Genomic DNA, 12,784 nt, shown 5'->3' with positions numbered 1-12,784 from the left:
GCACACATCCAGCCTTTTAACAAACGATACAAATGCATTTTTACAGGGTCAAAGTATAGCATTTCAACTTTGTGTTGAGCTCATTCAAACAGACATTTTTTTGTATCTATACACAATTGAGGCATAAAACATGTTTTCAAAGGTTTTGAATCGCCGCAACCATGCCATCATACTGTCATAACTGTGCAAAAAAATATTAGGCTGCTAGTCCCAGTAGTATGCGAGATCAGCTGCAGACAGATACACACGACCAAACGCAGTATCTCCTCCAGGTTACTGCCTGGCAGAGATAAAGAATGAGATGGGCTTTCATTCTGGATTTTAGAGTATGTGTGAAAAAATGATCTCTGAGCATAGTTGTTATTGTGAGGCGCTACTGGAATAAGTGCATGTGAAAGTGATCTAGTGCTGCATTTCTGTTTGGTGTTGTGTCTTGGAAGTAGAGCAGTGAGTGTTGGAGGAGAATTGTTGCTTTGGATCTGAAAGTAAAATTTAATGGCTACATTATTGGTGTGTTTCTGAAAATTCAGGGTGTTAGAATGTGAGAGTGCTGCACAGTGCTGAGTCCTTATAAGCTCTATTGTATAGTCTTACTGTTAGTTCAATGGTTTCCACCTTGGTGCAGGACCAAATTGGCAGTAGGATGTTGCTGGCGTGGAATTGTATGTGAATATGTGTTTGAGACAGTATGGCTGAGAAGGTCTGCTCTTGTTATAAACATAGTATCTCTCGTTGAGCGTCTTTGTTAAATTATGTGGTTTCAATATGCAGATGTGAATGTATATATATATATTTGTATGTATATTATATGTATGTGTTTGAGATTTGTATTTGTTTTTGTGATGGTTAGTGTTTGCCAAAGTGAACGGGGTTAGGCATTGACATAGATTTCTTAGGAGAATTGAAATAAATGCTGTTCATTTTGTTCGATTAGATTTCAACCGGTCATGTCAATAGCTTAGATAAGAGAAGGGTTTTGAGTTTTTGACATCAGGTTTTGGACAACCTAAATTCATAGCAACATGTGAAATGAACTTGACTCTCTTAACAAAGAATTGTGTGGCAGTGCAACGGATTTAGTTAAAATGATGTGCCGGCACCACAGAATCAATGCCAATGCAAAGTCAATTACGAAAAATTACATGCCACCACTGTGCCAAAGAGTTCACATGTGCACGAACATAAGCCCAACACTAGCAAGCTAACATAAACTGTATACACAAGTTTGGTTAGGTTTACGCACCAAAACTACTTAGCACGTTTAGGGAAAGGTCATGACTCATATTAGAAAGCTAACGAGAAACAAACAAATCGTGGTGAGGTGTAGGCACCAAGAACACTTGGTTAAGGTTAGGGAAAGGTCATGGTTGATGTTAGCAGGCTTTACATGGGAAACAAACAAACAAATAAGATACAAACACTGGTCTTGCCTTGAAGTGAATTCAAACTTGTGTTGACTGACCCATCCACCACCCTAACCTGCCATCCTAACTCAGACTCTGCTCCTCACTCCAAATTGTGTAATAGCTACGTTGGTCCACAAGGCAAAACGTAGTCATTCCACTAAAACGGCTCTGAAATTGTGACATGGGTACGTCTTATCTGCCAAGTCTTTTCTGCGGGCATACTTTAGGTTTCGGTCACGTGACTGCCCAGTTTCTCCCCGGCGTGAACAAAAAACATGGCGGACATCCCTTCTACTTTTGGTGGAAATTGCTATATTTTAAGAAAAAACCTTGTGGCTTTAGCTTTGTTTTGATAACATTTCTAGCGACAAATGTACACTTTATTTTCATAGTATTCATTCGGTTTGTGTATACGATCCGTAGTTTTGTCGTTTCGACGTACATTCTTTCAGATCTCCCCACGAAACTGTAGTAAAAATACATTTTTGTTGTTGCTACGGTGGTAGCTAAGGACGCTATTAACAACGAACCGGAAGGAAGTTGATGTCGGTCACGGACCGAGTTGCTCTTAAAACCTGCTTTTGCTATTATTTTAAGATAGCTTGTGGCTTTAGCTTTGTTTTGATAACTTTTCTAGCGACAAATGTCGGCCGTGCCGCTTCCGCGGGCGCCCCCCTAAACACCCTGGGACTCTGCGTTGTGTTAATGTGATGTGCGGGGTGTCGTGCGGGGAGGAGAAGCACGGCGCACACACAGGAGAAGTTCGATTTGTGGCTGGGACCCGTGGTTTTTATTTGCACAAAACTCCGACAACTCCACATGTCTTGCTGGCCCTTTCAAAGCAGTGAAATAAACATAAAACACTATAGCGCCCGCACGGAAAAGAAAACTTCAATTACGGTGTCCTGTAAGAGACAAACTACAACAAAACGCAAACTACGGTGTCCTGTAAGGGACAAACCACTGCGAACTCTGGGTTCTCTGTTCTCATTCAATGTTCGTACAACTTCCTGTTGCTCTAGAATTCTTATATAAACCCATGTAATCGGGAGCCAGAAAGTTGCGATCACGTGACCTATGCGCTGCAGTCTGGTCTTTCTGTGAAAGCAAAATAAATGGCGGACATTCCTTTTATTCTCAGTGGAAAATGTAATATTTTAAGATAGCTTATGCATTCAAATGCGTTTTGATAACATTTCTAGCGGGAAATTAGTATTTTATTTTCATAAACTTCGTTCAGTTAATGTATATGATGTTTACTTTGTTAGTTATTATGAAGATTCTTTCAGGTTTCTATCGTTGCTATGGCTGTTGCTATGGACGCTGCTACCACTGTCGCTGATGGAGCTTCCGCTCGGAAGTCCCTTCCTCACTGTCACCGTGGAAATCTGGGGAGGGAGGCGTGGGGTGAAATGGGTTGCTGTGGAATGAGCACGACCTCTTAATAACGCATTGCGTGCTCCTCGCACATAACCTGTTATAATTACTTGTGGTCACCAGGCAAACAGTGCCCACTGAAAATCAGTTAGGATACCTGTCCTGGTGGACACGGATTCTCGGCTTCAAAGACGTCACGCTATGGGTGGTGCTTCACAGATCCCGGAAGTGCAAATGTAATCGATATTCCGGGAAAAAAAGATCTGATTATTAGCCATAACGTTGTAATCATCCAAGGCAGACTTGCCACGAGCTATGAGGATGTGTAACGATGACATGTGCTTCTACCGAGTCCACAACTCCCGTATAATATCAACTTTATTTTAAGAAAACACGTTTTATTTGCGATGTCATATCACGGAGAAGCACTACATTACCCATAATCCTAGTGTTTATCAGCGACGTGTCTGACTTGACTTTCATCAATAAAGTCTAATAGAGTGCATGAACTTTGATCATATGCTGATACGTTACGCCACTGAACACAACCCTTTCAGTCAGCGAAACACAGCGGGTGGAAAAACGTCAAAAATAGCACTAAAGATTTATAAATATATATATTTTTTATTTTTCATAACACATCTTTACTCGTAATATAGCCTAAACATAGTCTACATGTTAAGGTTATGCTTTTGCTGTTGAAAAACTACCGTATGTATGTTTTTTAAACCTAATTTCAAAACTTATACCCTAACCCGGAAGAGGGGCACCAGAACTACAATGTACGCGAAGTTGCAACACACAGATGATTCCTGCGCCATAGATTTTGTAGTTCCAACATGTTTTGTCTATTATATGAAGTGGTGATCACTAATTTTGCAGTCTTAATCAAAGTTTTTGGGTGTGGGAAGAACGCCTGAATGGTCAGATTTTAAATTTGTTTTTCTTAAGACAGTGAAATCATGTTTTTTCCATGTTTTGACACTAGTCAGTGGCGCCCCCTATTGGTTTGCCATCGGACATGACAGTAGAGGTCAAGAGCTTTCCAAAAATGTTGACCCCATGTCTCTACCATTTTTTGTTGCTGCACTGTAAGCCTTTAAAAGTGTCTTAGGTGGCCATATTAAGTTAATGGGGAAATATGAAATATGAAACACTGAGTATTTTAAGGGGAAAATAAGCTTTGAAATGGTCCAAATTGAAAAGTGTGACTGTGTATATGACTAACATCATTATTATAAATAAATTTGGCCATTAAATACCCCCTTAAAGAAGTTTGACTGATTTTATCAAGCTTGGCCCTAAAAGAGGTCTGCAGATGTACACCTGAGACAGCCTTGGCTTGGAGCAAGATGAAAATCAAACTTTGTCACAGAACAACAATGAAGACATCGTTTGAAAGGTCTTGACCTATGGAGTAACATATCTCAGTGTGAGACCAGTGGGCAGTTCCTGCTCCCCACTAGTGCCCTTTGAACCTTGCACCTGAGACACTTTTAAAGGCTTACAGTGCAGCAACAAAAAATGGTAGAGACATGGGGTCAACATTTTTGGAAAGCTCTTGACCTCTACTGTCATGCCCGATGGCAAACCAATAGGGGGCGCCACTGACTAGTGTCAAAACATGGAAAAAACATGATTTCACTATCTTAAGAAAAAAAAAAAAAAATCTGACCAAACAGGCGTTCTTCCCACACACAAAAACTTTAATAAAGATTGAAAAATTAGTGATCACAACATCACATAATAGACATAACATATTAGAACTACAAAATCTATGGCGCAGGACACCTCTGTGTGTTGCAACTCTGCAAGAATTGTAGTTCTGGTACCCCTCTTCCGGGTTAGGGTATAAGTTGTGAAATTAGGTTTAAAAAACATACATACGGTAGTTTTTCAACACCAAAACTATAACCTTAACATGTAGCCCATGTTTACATCATGAATAAAGATGTGTTATGAAAAATAAAAAAAATATATATAAATCTTTAGTGTTATTTTGACGTGTTTCCGCGTTTTTTCCACCCGCTGTTTCGCTGACTGAAAGGGTTGTGTTCAATGGCGTAACATATCAGCATATTATCAAAGTTCATGCACTTTATTACACTTTATTGACTTTATTGATGAAAGTCAAGTCAGACACGTCGCTGATAAACACTAGGATTATGGGTAATGTAGTGCTTCTCCGTGATATGACATCGCAAATAAAACGTGTTTTCTTAAAATAAAGTTGATATTATACGGGAGTTGTGGACTCGGTAGAAGCACATGTCATCGTTACACATCCTCATAGCTCGTGGCAAGTCTGCCTTGGATGATTACAACGTTATGGCTAATAATCAGATCTTTTTTTCCCGGAATATCGATTACATTTGCACTTCCGGGATCTGTGAAGCACCACCCATAGCGTGACGTCTTTGAAGCCGAGAATCCGTGTCCACCAGGACAGGTATCCTAACTGATTTTCAGTGGGCACTGTTTGCCTGGTGACCACAAGTAATTATAACAGGTTATGTGCGAGGAGCACGCAATGCGTTATTAAGAGGTCGTGCTCATTCCACAGCAACCCATTTCACCCCACGCCTCCCTCCCCAGATTTCCACGGTGACAGTGAGGAAGGGACTTCCGAGCGGAAGCTCCATCAGCGACAGTGGTAGCAGCGTCCATAGCAACAGCCATAGCAACGATAGAAACCTGAAAGAATCTTCATAATAACTAACAAAGTAAACATCATATACATTAACTGAACGAAGTTTATGAAAATAAAATACTAATTTCCCGCTAGAAATGTTATCAAAACGCATTTGAATGCATAAGCTATCTTAAAATATTACATTTTCCACTGAGAATAAAAGGAATGTCCGCCATTTATTTTGCTTTCACAGAAAGACCAGACTGCAGCGCATAGGTCACGTGATCGCAACTTTCTGGCTCCCGATTACATGGGTTTATATAAGAATTCTAGAGCAACAGGAAGTTGTACGAACATTGAATGAGAACAGAGAACCCAGAGTTCGCAGTGGTTTGTCCCTTACAGGACACCGTAGTTTGCGTTTTGTTGTAGTTTGTCCCTTACAGGACACCGTAATTGAAGTTTTCTTTTCCGTGCGGGCGCTATAGTGTTTTATGTTTATTTCACTGCTTTGAAAGGGCCAGCAAGACATGTGGAGTTGTCGGAGTTTTGTGCAAATAAAAACCACGGGTCCCAGCCACAAATCGAACTTCTCCTGTGTGTGCGCCGTGCTTCTCCTCCCCGCACGACACCCCGCACATCACATTAACACAACGCAGAGTCCCAGGGTGTTTAGGGGGGCGCCCGCGGAAGCGGCACGGCCGACATTTGTCGCTAGAAAAGTTATCAAAACAAAGCTAAAGCCACAAGCTATCTTAAAATAATAGCAAAAGCAGGTTTTAAGAGCAACTCGGTCCGTGACCGACATCAACTTCCTTCCGGTTCGTTGTTAATAGCGTCCTTAGCTACCACCGTAGCAACAACAAAAATGTATTTTTACTACAGTTTCGTGGGGAGATCTGAAAGAATGTACGTCGAAACGACAAAACTACGGATCGTATACACAAACCGAATGAATACTATGAAAATAAAGTGTACATTTGTCGCTAGAAAAGTTATCAAAACAAAGCTAAAGCCACAAGCTATCTTAAAATAATAGCAAAAGCAGGTTTTAAGAGCAACTCGGTCCGTGACCGACATCAACTTCCTTCCGGTTCGTTGTTAATAGCGTCCTTAGCTACCACCGTAGCAACAACAAAAATGTATTTTTACTACAGTTTCGTAGGGAGATCTGAAAGAATGTACGTCGAAACGACAAAACTACGGATCGTATACACAAACCGAATGAATACTATGAAAATAAAGTGTACATTTGTCGCTAGAAATGTTATCAAAACAAAGCTAAAGCCACAAGCTATCTTAAAATATAGCAATTTCCACCAAAAGTAGAAGGGATGTCCGCCATGTTTTTTGTTCACGCCGGGGAGAAACTGGGCAGTCACGTGACCGAAACCTAAAGTATGCCCGCAGAAAAGACTTGGCAGATAAGACGTACCCATGTCACAATTTCAGAGCCGTTTTAGTGGAATGACTACGTTTTGCCTTGTGGACCAACGTAGCTATTACACAATTTGGAGTGAGACTGGGTTGCCTTATACTATCAGTGATGTGTGTGTCTAACACAACTAAAGATGCTCATTGATTTTGCATTGAAATTGTTTCTGTGGTGCTTTTCACTTACTCATGACACCACCGTGTGATGTGCTGTTAAGAAAATTGTGGTCATGTCATATATTTCTGTGAGACCAGCCTGGTTTGGATCAGAAAGAAAAATTACTGTGTCATTGACATATAGTTGACGATTAGAATATGTACACACACTGATATCCAGAAGCAAAGTAAAAGACCCTAAATGCTGTCAATATGGACCAAGCAGTTTTTAAAGTTTTAAAATGTTATTGAAAAAGGTGTCTGTACACAGATGCATCAGCTCACCAGCAGTTAGTGCTGTGTCTCAGTTTGATGGTACTCACATGGCGTGAGGTGGCCTCTGCCCCCAGTGAACTCCTTCAAGCTGCTCAAGTCATGTTCAGTCAGCGCTGGCCCAGAAAAAAGGCTTTGGGTGTGCCAGTTCAAGTGAGCCCGGGTTGGTCTACATAATCAGCTCTGGAGAACTGCTTTTAGAGTGAACAGCAGGCACCAAATAGTTTAGGGTCCATTTGTTGTGCTGAGAGCCTTCCACAAAAGGTTGCATGAGATAGCCTGACCTTGTCAGAGGGGTTAGACTGAGATTTCTTCAGAATCCCTGTCAGACTGGAAAAGAGACTTATGCACATCAGAGATTTGACACACTACAGTGACCATCTCTCATCGATTTCTTCTCACAGTATGCAGCTTTATCCCACTGCAACGGCTGTTTCACATCACAAATAAAAACACAACCATTTTATGTCCTTGGTAGAGAGTCACCTCACAAAAATATGATCTGATGTGCATGAACGGCTGATATATTGTACATGTGACACGTAGATGTTACATGAATATAGTCAAATTATTATGTTTACCCTGTGCAGATGGCAATATGAACATGTGAAGAGCAAACATGGTTTCGTTTCAGGACATGAATTCATGCACAGGAAAAGAGCTGGCAAGTGCAATCACGTGCAAAGCCACAATTTTTTCGCTTGTCATGTGATATGATGGAGCCAACACAAACTGAATGGGCCACGTCAACCACATGAACAGCGCCAAAAGGACACAACAGTGGCAATGAATATGATTGATTGGATGATTCTGGGAAGAAAATGTCTCCTCTCCAGATTTCTCCCCTCTCATAATCTGTGAAAGGGGAGAAACTGTGAAAAGTGTTTAATGTTTTCTTGTCTGATGCTACAATCTTATTAAGAGTAAAAGAGAAAAAATATAGGAAATGGGTAATTTAATGATGCCACAAGTTTGAGGAACTGGAGACCAATAACATTACAATGCTGTAATATAAAAAATCTCGGTTTACGGTAGAGCTAATCACATTAGAAAAGTGGATTTATCAGTCAGTCGGGCTTTTTGGAGAATTGAAGCAATAATATAAAGCAGAGACAGAAAGTAATGGAATGTTATAATACCCCAAACAGTGAAATGTTTGGCTTTATTTTATTTAACAAATAGAACAACAAGTTTTATTTTGCTGTTACAATACAATCTTGAATAAGAGGGTACAGCAAGAACTCAGGTGACTTGAGGTATGCTGTGACTTAAATTAATAATGTTTTAATAATCTTTGGGATTTTATATGCAAATCAGACTCACAATGGAGGCTGGGGTTTGGTTAAAATTGTTTCTGAAGCAACAAAAGGGTTTTTAGAGAGGATCCACAAGGGATAAATGGCAGAGATTTTATATGGGATGGGAAGATATTAGTCAGGAAAAGTGTTGGGATATTGACCCGATATGAAGTGTCATTCTTGGCTGTGGTGTCCCAGTGCTTGAGAGGTGGTGTGTGTGTGTGTGTGTGTGTGTGTGTGTGTGTGTGTGTGTGTGTGTGTGTGGTGTGTGGTGTGTGTGTGTGTGTGTGTGTGTGTGTGTGTGAAAGGGGGGGTTGCATGCTCTGTGGCTCCCTTATCTTTAGTCTGACCTTGCACAGTGACTCCAAACAAACAAGGAATTTAAGTTCGAGCATTGTCCTTTTGGGTGGGTGGGTGGAATTTCTGGTGGGTTTATGCTACCTGCATGTGTATGTGTGTGTGTGAGTATATGGATGGATGGACTGCATTATTGTTTTTGTGCTTGTTTATATCAGTGCTACTCTTGGCTACAATGCATTGTGTTTTTTTTTTCTTCTTCTTTTTCTGTGTGACAAGAGAAGAAAAAAAAAAGAGAAGAAATCCACATCACACTTGGCATCTGCATTTAATCTCAATGATTAACACAGCACTGTGCACTTAACCCAGACAACTGGTGACTGGTGATGACATTTTAAAGGCAAGGAAAAGCCACCCATTATATCGGTGTTTTTCTTCACCTGGATGCTATGACAGAGTGCAGAGTTTTACAGTGGCAAATCTCCGGAGGAACAGAGGCAGTTACTGGAATGGAACGGTGAAGCCCAGAGCCAGAAGGCAACAGCATCTGCTCTCTCTGGAGACTGTCATCAGCAGTTTGGACTAAAAGAATGGCTACTTATGTTGAAATGCCTATGTGTTAGCTCTATTTATTTATTTTTTTATTTATTTCCCTGAGAATGCAATACCCTGCAATTCTGTGTCTTAATTTGAAAATTGCATGATGTGCATGCAATGACATTTGACTTAATGGTGGAATCAAATAATGCGGCACTCAGTAAATGTCATTACAATTTTGGAAATAATGGAGGGAGACTAATTTGCATTTCCAGTTTTAGAGTTTATGTAGGAAAAATGTAAGCAGTTCATACCGCTGCTCACCTGGTTTTCTCATACAACACCTTGGGAGCAGGATGGTTTGTGTCCGGGAAGTTAATGAGTTGTTTCTGCTGAGAGAAATATGCCTCACTCTTATCCCCGACAAAGATATAATGGAAAAGATTAAAATCCTTAAAAGAATCTATTAAATGTTAAGATCAACCGATGTAAAAGGTGAGACACTCAATTTCCATTAAACATGAGGGGCTCAGTAAATTGAAAAACATCCAGTTCAAGACTCAGCTCGGTTTTTAATAGCAGTTTGAGCTGATTCTACCCACTATGATATTAATACTCTACTGAATAAGATTCAAAGGCCCGTTTCTCAGTTTGCCTTCTATAAAGATAATCTTATTTCTTACTTGGCTGAACTTGAGAAGTGGCTCATGCAGATAAAGTAGACACCAACCGTTTGCCATTGACCTTTTCAGAAAGGCTGAGAATGCTGCAGAAAACAAAAACATTCAATGAAAATGCAAATGAATGACTTGAAAGGCATCTCTCACTATTTCATTTCACCTTCTTGGAAAGTTCATTTATTGGCAGTAATTTATCAACCTCAGAGAAAAGATATTTGGTGTGTTGTGTTAACAACAAGATGATATCTCCATCTATTATTGAATCTCCAAGACTGTTTTCACCCCCCTTGTCTTTTGTGTCACAACACTGCAACAAAATAGTTCTTGTGTACGGTGGCTGTGCAGATTTTTGTAAAAATTGGAGCCTGAATGCCTTTAGAAATATGTGACTTTTATCAACAAGAATCCCTTCTCCCTTATTGTTCAAATAAAAGCATTGAGTTGTAATGCATGACACGATCTACACTGTGACATGTTCTCTGTGTCTGATAAAAATCTGCCTCCTGGGTATGATGTCATTGTAATCAGCAGTAATATCATCTTGAAATGCCATGTATTTTTTGGGGCACCAAAACCTTTTGTGATTTCTGTTATGACAAGAGTAGGCATTGCTAAAGGGAAAGCTAATATAGAAAAATGTTCATAGTTGTTCCTGAGACTGCTCACAGAAATAAGCTTTCACTCCCTGAGCTTCCTGCAACCGCAATGATTTATTGACATTTTTTCTCTGCTTACCAACCTTCAGCACAAAATACCAACACCTTATCTTGTAGGCATGCCATTCGGAAAGAAATCCTGACATGGAATTGGATGCACATTAAGGGTTGACACATATTGGAGCCATTAGTATTTTCTAAAAGACATGATTTTCTTCTTTATGTTGAAAGTAAAGAAGAAACACGCTGCCTTGGATGTCTCACTAAAAGCCCCGTCAGTGGAGGTACGGTATGTAACACCCTGGCCAACAGCCTGTAAGGGCTTAAGGAGTGGGCAGTGTGCCTCGTGGCCATATCTGTACCGACCATTTTAGATTTGGGAGCCAACTCCTCTGAACACATCCCTTTTTTTCCCGGGTTAGTTTTCGGAGAGCAGCCGTCAGAACCGTTCAAGGACGAAGCCGTTGAATCAGCAGTGCATGAACCTTCTTCAGACAGAAACTGGTGGTCTGCAGGTCAGGAAATCACCATGATTGGCTGGATATATGGCACTGCATCACAAAAGACGCTAGATGCTAAAGATTCAGTCGCATTTTCCGTGGTTTTGAACCGGCATAATCGCACAACAGATTCTGTGAGAACAGTGACAAAACAGGTAAAGAGTTTGCAAAAAAAATAAAAAAATAAATAAATAAATAAAAATAAATAAAAATAAAGAGAAGACATGCCAGATATGATAACAGATTCCGGTCTTTGTCTCTGATCCAGTTATTTAAAAGTGATAAGTATCCCTTTAAACTAACATAGCCTCAGTTCTGCACATTGGCTTTAACGCCGAAAATGAGACAACACACAGAATGGTCTTTTTAATAACTGAAAATAAATTGCTACCACGGTATCCACCTTATCTACGAACTGAGTGGGATTTTATTTGATGTGGCTCATTGAAACCATATGAAAGGTCAGCATCTGAGAGTTAGATTTTATTGTAAAATATTCTTTCAGAAAAAAAAATCCCAGTGTTATTGAACTGTTGCAGGACTTAAAAAAAAAAAAAAAAAAAAAAAAAAACATAGCAGACACTGATAACATAATGCGCAAAACTGGGTCAATGTATTTGTGGAATTGGAAAGGACAAGGTTAGTTTTATAATGTTTACCTGTGCAGTTGCTGTACAGAGAGGTTTTATATATCACTGCAGAAATGTTACAGCTCATACAAAGTGAGCCCAAGGAAAAAAAAAAATTTGGTGGTGTTGTGATGACAATCTAGTTGCCTCTTGCATGTAAATTTGATCATCTTACTTTTGAAGGACTGGCCATTTCTAAAGGTGCCCATGACAGTAAACTGGTGTAGCCACACTGGGCCAACAATATGAGTCGTCTGTGAAATTGTATTTGTGAAAGGCATCTCTTGGATTCTATGTTTGGTTCCAAACTATTTTATTTTGTCACTATTTTATATAAATTACAGACCTGGGCCATAACGTTTGTTTCATAAGTTTGATATACACTTTTCTCCAAGTCATGATGGAATGGTAAAGATCTTGACGAGGCTTTTCGGAGTGAGGTTTAATTTTAGTTTTGCCTATTTTCAAGTGAAGTCATTCTCCTGCTGCTACATTTGAGTACCTTTATCTAACCAACGTTTGCCTCAGCATCCTACAGTATGACGCACAAATGAGTCTTAGGATACTGTGCATAAGACTGAAAATCAGCCAACATTATCGACAAGTTCATAATCAGCCTTTCTGCTGGGTCCTCAGTTAGTGATACAGGCCTCCCCATGCAGTCCATGAATTTTAATGTTCCTGAACAACCTCGTATGAATGCTATGAAACAGATGGGTTGAGAAAAATTAAGCCCCGATACATTATATCACAGTGTTGTTTCAACATGACTAAATCCTCTGTCTACAACAAATGGTTGTCTCATCTTCAAAAGTTCTTGTTTTTCTCAGAAGAATTCAGCGTTTTATGCTATTTTGTTCCTCTGAATATGTCCCAAAACCCCCATCACAAAGTCGACTCTGCCGAAGC

This window comes from Myripristis murdjan, chromosome 7 (genome assembly GCF_902150065.1).
Source record: "Myripristis murdjan chromosome 7, fMyrMur1.1, whole genome shotgun sequence".
In the NCBI taxonomy this organism is placed as follows: Eukaryota; Metazoa; Chordata; class Actinopteri; order Holocentriformes; family Holocentridae; genus Myripristis; species Myripristis murdjan.
This window is presented reverse-complemented; position numbering follows the sequence as displayed.